General features: G+C 34.0%; 1 long non-coding RNA gene across 1 annotated transcript; it reads left to right on the forward strand.

Annotated features, from left to right (window-relative positions):
• Window positions 1-395: 395 nt before the first annotated feature.
• Window positions 396-3,696, forward strand: LOC126889398 (uncharacterized). Its single transcript, XR_007700018.1, has 2 exons — window positions 396-686; window positions 835-3,696. It is a non-coding gene; the product is annotated as an uncharacterized LOC126889398 (long non-coding RNA).
• Window positions 3,697-13,118: the final 9,422 nt, after the last annotated feature.

The raw sequence follows: 13,118 nt of genomic DNA on the forward strand, positions 1-13,118 counted from the left end.
TTTTAAACTGACCGTTAGTACAGGTGGCCGGTGTTTGCAGGGGGCCGGTAACACAGGTTTTACTGTAGTTTAAATCGAAAAGATTAAATCTTAATTCAAAATTGTATATACAATTATTACAATTATAAACAAACTATATAGTTTAATATCCAAAACATGTTTTTGATTTTATGTAATGTAATGAAAATCTTATTTGTAAATTATTGATTACAATGTTTAACAATAGGAAATATTCAAGAAATAAAATAAAAGTTTAATCCTAAACAACACAAAACATTCCAGGAATGTAGGTACTACCGTTCTATTCCGTGAACATCTATCTGATTAAATTATGGGTGGAAAGTTACCACAAGATATTCTATTTATATGAACATAGTACAATGTCTTCCTGGAGGGGTAAAATTTTCCATTACAAGGTTTTAAGAGAGGCCATTTACTGTTCAATTTGCGTTCATTTTCAAATTTGCCGCGCGAGTATATGTAGCGTCGCGTGGTCATTGGTCATCACATTTCATTTTCATAAGATAACCGATAACCTAAAAATTTAGTAAAAATTTTGATTGGAAAAAAATGCATCGATAAGGCGGATAAGGGGGTGTGGGAAATGGAAATTAGTGGCTTTTTTGCTGTACTGTCTGCTAGTTTTTGCTCTGGGCTCTGGCTTAATCTCTTGTTTAAACAATTTTGTAAGTATTATAAAATCCGTTTTCAATTTTCTTTATTCTTTATGAAACGAATCATTTATGCATGCATATTATACCTGTAAATAGTACCTTCTTTTGATTTTTAATTGTAAAGAATAGAAAAATTACCGTTCATTTTAATTTTTTTTAGAATCAGCTGAAAGTGGCCTACAAAAAAAAACCAAGAAGGAAATGTATAGCCTTGTGGCTATGAAAGGCAAAAGAGAGATATAAAAAGTGTATTAGCTAGTTGGAAGAAAGTCCACATTGTCCATGCATAATAAGTTATTACTTTATCAACAAATATCAAGAAGATAGCAGGGTCACGAGCAACAACTTCATAAGTTCAAGAATATCGAGGAAATCCAGCTCCTCGATACTACTGGGCAAACTAGAAGATTGAAGAGGACAAAGCATTTTGAACTAGTTTGAGTGATAGGTGATAGTGAAAAACGGAGCATAGTGCTTGTGTGCTGTGCCTGTGTATGTTAGAATAGTGCACGATCTTGTTAGATTAGATAAGAGATGCTATGGGGTAAGCTCTTCATTTTAAGAAACAGTAGTAATTTAGGTTGAATTAAAATTGCTCATTGGTCAGTTATGTCCAGATTGTTTTTTTATGTTTGGCAAAAAGGACTTAAGTCAGAATTGCACATTGATAATGTTTTGATGATTTCTGGACCAGAAAAAAACTGTTGTAGATGTAAACTGTATGTACAGTAGAATCTACTACAGTACTGTAGAAATCATCAAAACATTATCGATGTGCAATTCTGACTTAAGCCCTTTTTCCCAAACATCAGAGAATTGTAATGTACAATAATTCTCCTATCTGCTTTTTCATGAATTTTGTAGGAGACGAAAAACCATTTTTAGGATCATCTGCTTTCACATGTAAATTTTGACATGTTTTGTAGTAAATAGATAGTTGAATTTACTACAAAACATGTCAAAAAATATATGAAAACAGGAGGTGACTATAAAAAAAGTTTTTAGTCTCTCTTACAAAACTCATGAAAAAACAAATCGGAGGTACAGTCGGAAAAATGAAAGAATACCCATGAACGAACATATAAAACACGCTGTATTTTCCTGTCACCGTGTCACAAAGAAAATTGTCCAGTGCAAGTACATGTAACAATAATTTTTACATGTACTTGCGCTGGCCAATATTTTGTGTGACACGGTGACAGGAAAATACAGCGTGTTTTATATGTTCGTTCATGGGTATTCTTTAATTTTTCCTACTGTATGTCACATCAGTGACTATATCCAGGGAATGTCTAAAAAATATACTTTGATGTCCCAAGAACCAAATATAACCTACAGTCCATCTAATTTACTTACCGTTGCACGTCATTATCTACGCCAGAGATCTAAGTTGACATAGTTGCCAAAGTATAAAAAGATCCTGAATCCATTTTAAATCAAATATATCACATAATTATTGTAAACGTGGATTATACAACAAAACAAATTAATATTCAATGTAAATAAGTAAAAACTTAAGAAATAGAGAACAAGAATTAAGTTATAATCTTTTAAGATTTGCAGTGCAAGCGTTTTTGCACTGCATTGTTAATAATTAAAAAACGGCTCCGAACTCTTGGCATGAAGCCGGTAGGTTTCTTTGTATATGTCTACCTACAATAACAACTAAAAAAGTTGTCAGATACCTCGATTATTCCAAGTCGTGATAAAATTAGGTGAAATTTATATTTTTATAGTAGAGGATGTTTTTATAGTAAAGTAAATAATAAAAACAGTAAATATAATAAAACAGATACTTATTAATGAATATAAACAAATATGAAGTGTCATCACCGTAACTGTCAAATAAATGTTACCAATTTATTCTAAAATGTCACCTTCGTTCGATTACAGTTACAGTGTGATCCGAACAAATCTGCTTCATAAAAACGCTTTATAATCCATTTATACAAATTAAATGAAACATATTATTGTGTATTTCTTTAGGTTAACATTAATAGAAATCTTCAAATATTATTTCTACGCGTATATAATAAAATATGTCTAGTGGCTGTAATTCCAGTGTACTCAGCAAAGTGATTCTAAAAAAGAACACACCTACCGCCTAAATATTTCGTGTTGGTATCATGCGACCTCACAGGCTACGACGCGGATGACGCGCAACAGTTAGTAAATTAGACGAAGTATGTAGATATATACAGGTTGTCACAAAAATACAGGTCATAAATTTAATCACATATTCTGGGACCAAAAATAGTTTGATTGGACCTAACTTACCTTAGTACAAATTTGCACACAAGAAAAGTTACAGCCCTTTGAAGTTATATATATATATAATAGCACTAAGGGCCTTAGAGGCCCATGGCTTGAAAAGTTTGTTTTTTTTTCTTCATTTTCACGTTTCTTTATGTACTGAGATCTTCTCTGGCTTGATATGTGATTTTTCTCCATTCCTTCCTGTTATTCATTTTTCTTTTCTGACCCTGTAGCACCATTCTTTCCAAATCTTTTTCGACCTCTTGCTTCCATCTATTTTTCGGCCTTCCTCTTCTCTTTCTTGAAGCTGTAGTGTAGTTTAGTACCATTTTTGGAGTCCTCGTGTTTGGCATCCTTTCAATGTGACCTCGCCATCTAAGTCTCTGTACCTTTATCACTCATTTGAAGTTACAAGATGAAGTGATTTTTTCCAATATATCGAAAACTATTAGATATTTTTTATTGAAAATGGACATGTGGCATTATTATGGCAGCAGTATCTTACGAAAAAACTATAGTAAAATTTGGACACCCCATAAAAATTTTATGGGGGTTTTGTTCCTTTAAACCCCCCCAAACTTTTGTGCACGTTTCAATTTAATTATTATTGTAGTACCATTTAAACACAACGTTTTAAAAACTTTTTTGCCTCTTATTGCTTTTTTTGAAAAGTCAATTTTTATCGAAATATTTTGAATATTTGTCAAATCCACCACATATTTGTATATGGTTAAGTACGATTATGGAGACATGGTAATAATATGCAGACTTATTTATGCTTTACATTTTTAGGTATATTTTGAACCATATTAAAAAAGAAGCCAGGTCTCGATAAAATGTGCCTTATCGAAAAAATACAAAGAGGCAAAAAAGTTTTAAAAACATTCTGTTTAACTAATGGTACCTCAGTAATAGTTTAATTGGAACGTACACAAACATTTGGGGGTTTAAAGGAACAAAACCCCCATAAAATTTTTATGTAGACATGTTAAAAAAGAAGTCGCAACTCGATAAAAACTGCCTTATCTGAAAAATACTAAGAAACAAAAATATTGAATTTAACTAATGGTACCACAATAATAAAATTGAATTGGAACGTACACAAAAGTTTGGGAGGATCTAAGGGATCAAAACCCCCATAAAATTTTTATGGGGTGCACAAATTTCACCATAATTTTTCTTTAAGATATTCCTGCCATAATACTGCCACATGTCCATTTTCAATAAAAAATCGCTAATAGTTTTCGATATAATCGAAAAAATCGATTTTCATTTTGTAATTTCAAAGGGCTGTAACTTTTTTTATGTGCATATTTGTACTAAGGTAAGTTAGGTTCATTCGAACTATTTTTGGTCCCAGAATATGTGATTTAATTTATGACGTGTATTTTTGTTACACCCTGTATATACAGCCGATTACGCACCACCTTAAAAATTGGGCATTTTTGATGTCTCGAATTTCCTAAACCTGTTGTTGCATCTAAGTGATTTTTTTATAATATTCTAGCCTAGGCCCTAGGCTATAGGTTAAGTACCTCCTTATGCTTGTCATGCACGGGGAGCTATACTATAATATATATTATATCACATCGCACTCTATAGTAATGAGTGAGCCTGCACATACGGAACGATTTGTTTCCTGTCTGCAGGCTCACTCATTACTATAGAGAGCGATATGATATAATGTACATATATTACAGCATAGCTCCCTGTGCATGACAAGCTTAAAGAGGTAACCTATAGCCTAGGCTATAATATTATAAAAAAATCACTTAGATGAAACAACAGGTTTAGGAAATACGAGACATCAAAAATACCCCATATTTAAGGTGGTGCGTTAATTTCTTGGAGAAGTGTATTGTAATTTAATGTAAATAATGTAATATCCAATAATTGTAATTTAATATAAGATGTAATATAAGTTCCTTAAAAAATATATTTTTTATTTCCCACGACATTAGATGGATGTTCGGCAGCAAGACATTGGACCAAACTGGGACGTCCTATGAAGGCCCAATTGACATCCACCGAACGTCCCTTCGGATGTTAAGTGGACCTCCATTGGGCGTTTGGCAACGTGTCATTTGGACCAAAATTGGACGTCCTGTTAAGGTCCAATTCACGTCCCCTAGAACGTCCGGTTAAGGTCCAATTTACTTCCGATTAAGGTCCAATTTACGTCCGATTAAGGTCCCATTTACGTCCGATTAAGGTCCAATTTACGTCCGATTAAGGTCCAATTTACGTCCGATTAAGGTCCAATTGATGTCCGATTAAGGTCCCATTTACGTCCGATTAAGGTCCAATTTACGTCCTATTAAGGTCCAATTTACGTCCGGTTAAGGTCCAATTTACGTCCGATTAAGGTCCCATTTACGTCCCATTAAGGTCCAATTTACGTCCTATTAAGGTCCAATTTACGTCCGATTAAGGTCCAATTTACGTCCGATTAAGGTCCAATTTACGTCCGATTAAGGTCCAATTTATGTCCGATTAAGGTCCAATTTACGTCCGATTAAGGTCCAATTTACGTCCGATTAAGGTCCAATTTACGTCCGATTAAGGTCCAATTTACGTCCTCTAGGACGTCCGATCAAGGTCCAAATTACGTCCGATTAAGGTCCAATATACGTCCCCTCGGACCTTAGATGGACGTCCAATGGACGTTCGGTAGCGCGACATTTGGACCAAAATAGGACGTATAAAGGACGTTCCTCGGACGAAAACGGACGTCCAATGGACGTCCCTAAAGTCCGTGAAGGACGTCCAATGGACGTCCTTGTGCTATTAGGGAATGGTTATGGAAAGTAAACGGGAGGTATAGTGGGAATCGACCCTAAAACCTCCTTGGGACGGTCGTCCAAAACCTCCTTGGAACCTCCGACCAAACCTCTTTAGGGCATTATGTAAAATGTTTTCAGAAATTTTAAACATGGCGTTTAATTACTATTAAACAATGTTGAAAAAGTCTAAAATTATTTTATATAAATTTACTCATAATTTTTAAAGATGAAATCTGCATTTAAAATGAAAAAACACATACCTATTACCTATATATCAAACAATTTTTTATTAAAATTTAACAAACAATAAGACGTCTTTTTATGTTCCTTCTCCTCCAAATTTTGATAATTCTTTTGCCTACAATCGTAGATAAAAGAATATACCTAAGTTCCCACCTTATATAAAAACACTTATGCCATGATGAAAATCGGGTTTTTGCTGAAGTATTGTATCTAGCTGTACAAATTGTTCCTCTGTTTGCTTTAGAAAGTTAATCTTTTGTAGAATGAATAGAACGTAACTCTATAACGGTAATCTAAAATCTAATCCCTATCCTATGCAGAGTTGCCAGATGAAATTTCAGAATATCCCTAGACGGGAGCTTCAATTTCCCCTAGAAATCCCTAAATCGTATTAATTTGACCTAAAAAAGAAGAAATTGACAGAAGACAGCTGTCAATTTAATTTATAACCTATTAAACACTATGTTTAATCCACTTTAATCATTGATTAGGTAATGTTTTAATGTTTACTTAGGAATATTTATGTCAGGGAACAATAAATAATGACAATAATAACAATATTTGAACAAAAGGATATTTAATAACAACAAAAAATGGCGCTAGCACAGTTGAATAAATCCCTAGATTTCAAAAAAAATCCCTCCAGAGCTCCAAAAGCTTCAAAAAATCCCTAGATTCGGGGAAAATCCCTAGACATGGTAACCCTGATCCTATGATTATGATTGGCCAGGCAGGGTTCTAGCTTGACATAATATAACACCGTTGCCGAATCCTCAATTTTTTCACAAACATAACCACGTCACATAAAGTTACATTTAAAAATAGCTGCTTCAATAGTTTTGAAGCACCAAAAAAATGAAAGTTTGGAAAAGTAAATAGTACAATATCAGTGTAAATACTGGATAGAAAAAACTCAAAAGAGGCATTTTAAATCAAAGTTCATTAAAATTGTTACAAAAAAAGATAAATAAAGATAATAATAGTCTCCCGTTTTATACCGCTCACGTGGCTTTGGGAGTATAGCAGGGTAGTCTGCTATATCTAGGGCCTACGGTATACAAGGAAGGTAACAGGGCCAGTGCTACGCTTCAACCGCCTATTATTACCCCTGGTTTTACCCAAGGTACTCATTTTATTCAGGCTGAGTCGACCTGGGGCCTATAAACATTTAAAAATGTCTAGTTGTTCTTGCCGGCGGTAGGATTTGAACTCCGGACCACCGGCACGCTAGCCTAGCACACTACCACTCGGCTACGCCGGCCCAGATAAATAAAGATCAACTGTATAAATGTTTTTAAATCAAAAGATAATTTAAATTCTTTTTATTAATGATTACTATTAAGACAATAATTGAAATTTAAATTATTCAGTAGATTATATTCAAAGTTAACCAACACTGTTATAAAAGGAAGATCAACTGATAAATGAAGATAAACTGTATAAATTTTGTTTAGATTATAAATCTATCTCTCTATAGGTTTGTTCCAACACGACCGAGAACCGTCAGGAAACGGTAACGATCCTGCGCAGTAAAGAAAATCCGTTCCAACAAAAATATGATCGTCATCGGATCGTCCTTCCCACTGTTCCAACAAGAATTGTGATCTTTCGGTGACGGTTTCGTGATGATCATTTCAGTAATCGGGCAAATGCATAATGTGCTGGTTGGACTGACTTGAGCACTAGGATTTAATTCTTTAAATTTTTTGAGCCTTTGATCGACTAAAAGCACACAAGCTGTCACCAACAAAAATGACAAATATATGATTACCGTCATGGGACGATAACTGGGCGATACAATTACGAACATGCGCACAACAAACGGTACAAGCAGTTTCGTGACGGTTTTTGGGCCGTCCAAAAGTTCATGTTGGAACAAACCTTATATTAATCTTACTATTCTTGTATATACCATTGGGTGCGTTCGGACGACCACAGCGGCTGGACAGCTGAGCCAGCAGTAGCTGTCAGACGTCACCGCTGGAAGCCAGCCGCTGAGAGATTTACTAAGCTTTCCCTATCACGGCTGGATTCAACCACTCAGCCGATTTCTGCTGACAGCCAGCCGCTATGGTCGTCCGAACGCACCCATTGATTGGAATTATACAAGAATCAAACAATTAAAGTATGGCAACACTGCAAATGCCAAATAACTGAAGGTTATTAGATCCATTCCTGAACTGGTCAGGGATTCGTAATTCCTAGGGACGTCCGTAATCGTACTTCCTGGGGACGTCCGATTAAGGTCCCATTACATTCTGACTTAGCGGGATCTGAAACAGACGTCCTGGGGACGTCTGGATTTGTAATTCCTGGGAACGTCCGATTGAGGTCCCCGTACATTCGGACTTAATTGGGACCTGAAACGGACGTCCTCGGGATGTCATGTGCTATCTGGGTTGGAATTTCCAATTAAATAATATGATTAAAATGGAATTAATACAATCCCCAAAACAACCTTTTTTTGAACTTTTATTTACAATCAACTTCTACATGAGAGTTTTAAGTAAATTTGAATGAATTTGTAAATAATTTAGAAATATCCTAGCGGCTTTGTTGTCGACTCATAGAAATCTAGCAGGTAGACGTGAGTCGTGACGTCAGACCCGTTTACGCGCCTCTGAAGAAATTTGAATTTTATAGCTTTTTCAATGTCTCGTAATAAGCCTATGGGTTAACAATATTTGTTTTTTTTGCATGCATGCGTTTTATGATCATGTTACCTTATATTTTTTAATATTATTTTAATATTTAAAAATATGCAAGTTCGCTATTATACTGTATGGTGCAAATGAAAGGAATAAATTCGTTATTTCCTAAATCGGCGACTTTAACCGAGGGACCCGGACCGAAATGAAATGAAAGGTTCTGGTCCGGTTCCGGTTCTAGTAAAATTAAAAATTTTAGGTCCGGTCCGGTTCCGGTTTTGTTAAACTATTTCAGTTTGGTTCTGACCAATTTTTTCGGTCCAAACGGTTTTTTTCGGTTGCTACAAATTTTTCAATTTCACAGTCTGATAAAAAAGTAAATAGATGGTGTAATTTCTCTATATAAACATTTTTTATGTAAAATATATAGTAGGGACGTAGGGGAGGAAAGTATGCTAAATTTGCAGTTACTCGAGCGTTATGGGGACCTATTGGGTTGTAAAGATTAGGTTCTAAAACCAAAAAAAGTTAGTAAAGTTTTCCATTTAAGTGGGGACTTTCCATTTTTTACTTTAATTTTCCATGTACAACAATAGTTTTTTCCGATTATAACGCCATCCATAATTCGAAAAAATATTTCGAATAAATGTTACTTATTTTTACGTAAGAAATCAAAATCTGCAATAAAAAATGGGGGCTTCTATTTAAGATTTTAAAGTAGCCCCCCACCACCCACGTGTTTGGTGTAATTCGATAGATTTTTCAAAAATATTGAATACGTGTATTTTGCACTTTTTCGGTGTGATGTTCATTTCGCGAAATATCGCGGGGTTCCTATTTAAAATTTACATCCCACTCCTCTTTGTGTTTGGTTCATTTGATAGCAGATTTTTGAAAAATGTTGAAAACGTAACTTTTAGTTTTTCGATCTGACGTTTATTTCTCGAAATCCTCACTTTTTTCTTGTGAAGCTTTGTAATTCACCCATTTTCTTACGCCCCGCTCAAACCGTCAGATTTTTGAAATATACACTGTTCTACATGTATATACAGTCGGAAAAATAAGAGAATACCCATGAACGAACATATAAAACACGCTGTATTTTCCGGTCACTGTGTCACACAAAAAATTGGCCAGCAAAAGTACATGTAATAATTATTGTTACATCTACTTGCACTGGACAATTTCCTTTGTGATACGGTGAAAGGAAAATACAGCGTGTTTTATATGTTCGTTCATGGGTATTCTTTCATTTTTCCGACTGTACTTAACTTATCTTAATCTGACAATTTCAAGTTTTTCTAAGGGTAGATTTTTTTCGGAGCCTCCTTAACGAACTCCCCTGTATTAAGATCCAATATATGGTAGGGGTACATTTACAGAGTACAGAGTAATTGCAAAAATCCCCGCTTGGGCTCCCCTACCAATTTGGCTCAATCACTTTATATCTCTGTATCTCATTACATAATCTAATAATTGTTGACATTATTAAAATTATAATTTCCCATCACAACCAACTCCAAAGATTTATCATCGATTATTAATAGGGCTTTTCATTCACAGTCATTTGTTTCGAGCTTCTGTCATGTGTCCACATAATATTAATATATCTACGTCATACGTTATTGGTATATAACAATGATACAAACCAAAGACGTATGGCGTAGATATATTAATATTATGTGACACATGACAGAAGCTCGAAACAAATGACAATCGATGAAAAGCCCTATTAGTGACCACTGATCAGGTGCAATTAATTTTATTATTTTAGAATTTGGTAAAACGGCATCAATTTAGTTAAATAAAATATTTGACAATATTTTGAAATACAAAAAATTTTATTTTCCTCAACAACTTCAGAAACATTTGTTGACCAGAATTAAAAGGAGAAATTATTATAACATAGTTTTTTATTGTTTTTGAGTTGATTTTAAAAATAATAAAACGTCTTGAAATGCATTTTTTATTTATTAACAAAAGTAGAAAACACTGCAAAATTGTTTGCATTAACTTATAACAAAAACAAAAATAACAATATTATAAACAACAAAACCGAAAAAAACCGATTAAACCGTTTGAAAAATTACCTAAGTGTAACGGTTCGGTTCCAAAAATTATATTTAATATCATAAGGGTTCAGTTTCGGTTCTGGTCCACTAAAAAATATCGGTTTCGGTTCGGTTTTCTGTTTTTAGCGGTACGGTCCGGGTCCCTGCTTTAACCCTCTAATGCACCAATTTTTGTTCGAGCTGAAAAATTCAGGAAAAGTTAGATTTTGCACTTACGAACACAAAAAATGTTCTGAGAGGCAAAAATTGATATTACTGCCAGGTTTTCCTTTGAAAGGAAAAAACAGACATCCGCCTTGAGTCTTGAGGCGGATTTGTGCAGTAACCATACATTAAGATAACTGCATTTATTTTTTTTTAATTATCATACTTAAGCAAATAAAAACATACTGAAATTATTGTTTATTATAAAAATCGTAAAAACATGTTTTTGTGGTTGAACTACCCCAACAAACTGAACAAACAGACTTGAGCCCAGTTAGGTGATGATTACGTTCATGCCCCGCGCACTCTAGTAAAAAAAATGTAATCGTATTTAGTTTCCTTCCAATTTTACAGAGGCGCTGATGCCGGCATCGTGATTGGTGGAACATGACTTTTGACAAATCTTGCACTCACTAGATTTTGTACGGGATTTTCGAGAGGACGCGTGCCGCCAGAGATCCTGCGCTGTCTGTGTTCAGTCATTATGGTCGGTTATTTTATTTTGTGTTTGTAGTTTGTGTCACCATAAAAAGATATTCAGTCGTGTTTTTTGATATTTTTTTTTATTTTGTAATCTAGAACCTTCTTAAAGGTAAGTTTTTCTGATTGTAAGGTAGAGATTTTCTGATTGTAGGTACCTACTGTTTATCCAACAGTTTTAAAAATTCATTTTATTTCGCGTTTTGTTGTTAGGTCTAATGGCTCCGATCAGCTGTTGTGTGCCGACGGTGAAAAAATTCAACAAGTAAACATATATTTAATCCAAATTAAATACTCATATTTGTATGTAAAATGTCACATTATTGTATAAATAAATAATTAAGAAACAAAAGTTGTTTGTGTTTTACCTTTATTGTCCACTTACATAAAATATTAAATATTGGAAGTACCGTATGGAGGCTATGATGTACCTAGCATGGAGGCTAGATTACGCTACAATTCCTATCCAATCAACAACAAGAACGTTTAAAATTTCACACCTATCATGTCGAAGCTACAGACCACTTATGTGGAGGCCAGATTTGTAGTATCCTTCCAATTAACCAGGTGCTGAAATGGCGCTGAAATACGTGACATATTTTTTGAAGAGTAAGATCGCGTTCTACCCAATCACACAACACTTTTTTTCTATGATTACGTTAAATTTACAGCAAATTTCAACAAAAACGTACCGTAAAATGGGGTGAATAGGAACGGTTTTTAACTTTCAACTGAAAAAAATATCACGAACACATATTGCAAACATAAAACTTATGCATTGTTATTTGGGTCTTACCTTCCTCTTTTGATATTTAGATGTTAATAAATTAAAAAGTTAATATTTTAATCACAAAAAAAATCAAAACCTGGTGTTCCTATTCTGGGGTGAATAGGAACACCTGTATTAAAAACTATTGTGTTCCTATTCGTACATTTGTAGGGTCAATAGAATAACAGGTAAAAAGTGTCTAAGGTGTAAAATAACATTAGCTATTGTGGATTCATTCCTGCCTGGTCCTGTTTTTCATTCCTCAACTATTTTGCGCCACATAATCTTCATGGGACTTGTTGCGTCTTGACATATATTTAAATTTTTTGGCCAGCAGTTTTAATGTTTTTCCAGAAAACCATATAAATATTTATTTCAAATTTACGGAATCCACATTTGGTCCTTCGAGCCGGATGCTGATAATTAGTGCCCTTAATAATAGGAAAAATTGTGTTCATTAGTACCACGCGTGGTTGAGAACCCTGATAGAACTTTGTTTTGGATTGGAGACGATAGCTAACCGCTAGAAACACGTTTTGCAAGGCATGGTTCGTTCTATTCTCTTTGTGTGGATCAATATAATATGTATAATTTGTTGTTAAATGAGATATTGTTTCGTTTAGACTTACTCTATGGAGATATTAGATAAAAAAAAGTAATTTCTAATATGTGGGGTAAATGGCAACACGGTAAATATTATTATTATGTTCCTATCCACCTCACATATGTCAAATTCATGACGTGAACAGTAATAATTGTTGTTAACAAAAAAGTTAACAGATAAATCAAAATATCATCATGTTATATTGTTGTAAAGGTTAGAATAAACAAAAAAACAATACTTTTCAATCTATTTCGACAGACTTTTGTACTTACTGAGAAAGTTTTTTAGGATGAGGATGAGAAATATTCTCAAAATTAACGACTTTGTTTGCACTTAAATAGCCCAACGAAAGTAATATATATGTTTAGGAAGATTATTGTAATTG

This window comes from Diabrotica virgifera, chromosome 8 (genome assembly GCF_917563875.1).
Source record: "Diabrotica virgifera virgifera chromosome 8, PGI_DIABVI_V3a".
NCBI lineage: Eukaryota > Metazoa > Arthropoda > Insecta > Coleoptera > Chrysomelidae > Diabrotica > Diabrotica virgifera.